Source organism: Crocodylus porosus, unplaced genomic scaffold (assembly GCF_001723895.1).
Source record: "Crocodylus porosus isolate Cpor-Errol unplaced genomic scaffold, CroPor_comp1, whole genome shotgun sequence".
Lineage (NCBI taxonomy): Eukaryota > Metazoa > Chordata > Crocodylia > Crocodylidae > Crocodylus > Crocodylus porosus.
This window is the reverse complement of record NW_017728907.1, coordinates 59,915,714-59,917,793: the sequence shown is the minus strand read 5'-3', so window position 1 is coordinate 59,917,793 and position 2,080 is coordinate 59,915,714. Positions and strand designations below refer to the sequence as shown.

At 60.5% G+C, this 2,080-nt stretch overlaps 1 long non-coding RNA gene across 1 annotated transcript; it reads left to right on the top strand.

Moving 5' to 3' along the window:
- Positions 1-6: 6 nt before the first annotated feature.
- Positions 7-789, top strand: LOC109307643. The gene is made up of 2 exons (XR_002100333.1): positions 7-292; positions 343-789. It is a non-coding gene; the product is annotated as an uncharacterized LOC109307643 (long non-coding RNA).
- The last annotated feature ends 1,291 nt before the right edge of the window (positions 790-2,080 follow it).

Sequence of the window (2,080 nt, the reverse complement as noted above, 5' to 3'; positions counted from 1 at the left end):
GGCTGCCGCTGCCGCCGCTGCTGCTGCCCGTGTCGCCGCCCGCCCCCGCCTCCTTGGGGAGCGCCAGCTCGTCCGCCTCGTCCAGGTGCAGCTGGTGCAGCCCGGCGGGGCTGCCGGCCTCGCCCTCACTGTCCTTCTCCAGCCCCTCGTCCCCTTCGCCCACCACGTCGATGTCCACATCTTCGGCCGTCAGGACGGTCTGGCCGGACATGTCGCTGGTGCTGCTGCCGCCTGACAGGGTCATCCCCGCTCAGGGAGAGGGGGGCCGGCGGGGCGGGGCGGGGGCGCGGATGTCCCCGCGAGAAGCGCCCTGGGGCGGGGCCCGGAGCCGCGGTGCTGGAGGTGAGCCGGGCCGCTGCCACCTGGGCTCGGGCGCAACTCCCCCCGCGGCCGCGGCCGGGCTCCGCCAACAGGTCCCCGGGTCACACCCCGGTCCCGGGTGCGCTGGGCGCCCTGCCGTCTCCGCCAGGCATCTGGGAGCACATCCGAGTCCGCGCAGGTCTGCGGCCGCCCCGGCTGGCTGCTCCGGCGGGCGCCGGGGACCGGCTCCAAGTCCTCCGCGCGCGGCCGGGCTCCTGGGTCGCGTCCCCGGCGGGGTGCGCGGGAGCGGCTCCAACTCCTCGGCTCTTGCCTCCTCCGGGCTCGTTTGGGGGCTTGGTTTTTTTGGGTTGGCTTTTTTGTGGGCCAGGGGAGAAGCCACTCCTCGCTCGGTCCTGGCAGCAGGTACGCGGGATCAAACGCCTCTGCTGGCTCCTGCCTGGCTTTCCCCAGCAGACGTGTGGGTTCACATCAAACGCCTCTAGCTGCTGGGCTGGTGACTTCCCCAGCAGGCTACTGGGATCCGCTCAAAACTCCTCTACGGCTCGTCTCATCTGAGCTGCTGCTGCTGCTGCTGCTGCTGCTGCAGGTTAGATCTCTTTACACTCAGCCTTTGCACCTCTTCTCTTAAAGGGTGTCTTGCTCCAGTCCTCTCCACAGCTTCCCCCCCACCACACACTTCCTTCCTTCCTTCCTCTCCTGCTTTCCCCTCTCGCTTGCCCCTTGCTGGAGGGGGGAAGGTCGTGCTAGGTGCCGAGAGCGGGGGGGGCCGGGTGTTATAGGGACTCACTTGCCACTTTGAAAGTCCTTTTTTAAAGACTGCCTGATAGATTACTTTTCAGTTAAAGATATACCAGGAGGCGGGGCCACGTGACCGTGACGTCAGGCGCCCCACGGTGAAGCCATGCAAAACTCAAGTTGTTTCATGGGATTGTCAACAAAGAGACAACAGTGGCTCCACTCCTCGTGCTCCTATACAAGCATCACCGCAGCCCACAGCCTCCCTCCACGTAGCTAGGGACTCCCAACTAGGCGACAGCACTGTGCAACTCCTAGCCTGCCTGTAGCTCAGAGCACGGGGTAGGCGCATTTCAGTTGATCGAGATCAGGACCGGAGCTTTTCTTTTATGATGATGCTGGGTTTTTTCCGACGCTGGTAGAGCCGGGATTGAATGCATGAGCACAAGAGAAAGCCACCGTCCTGCGTTTAGTATTTAAAAAAACCCAACAACGTAGTGCTCTGGGTGGCTTTTTTTTTAGGTAGGTGCCAACCTCCTGCTCCCTGCCCGTGGTGAGGAGCAGGCTCTGCCCTGAGCCAGGCACTTGCCAGCAGGCACCAGCGCCTCTGACCCTACACACATTAAACGGATGCGTCGGGATATTAATGCTTAGAAACAGCAGCAGCAACAACTTTGGGCTAGGAGATCACTTTCCTGTGCTTTTGCAACAGCAGCCTCAGCTGGAACCCGAAGATCAGAAAATGGCTATTGATTAATCTATTAGATTAGTTGCAGGGAGAAATAAAAAAGACGTAAAATAACAAAGGGCAACTATAAATAAAGGAGCCTTTAGCTGGTGTGGCTTTTTCTTTTTCTTTTTCTTTTTTTTGCAGAGGTGTTAACGACTTAATCATGGCGAGTGTTAGCATATGAAAAAGTAGGAAATGAGGGAGTGTGTGCACGGGAAGACTCTATTCACCCGAGCCCAAGGTAAGCCTGGTCCTGAGGACAGGGGGCTCCACGGAGGGGAGGGGGCGGGGAGA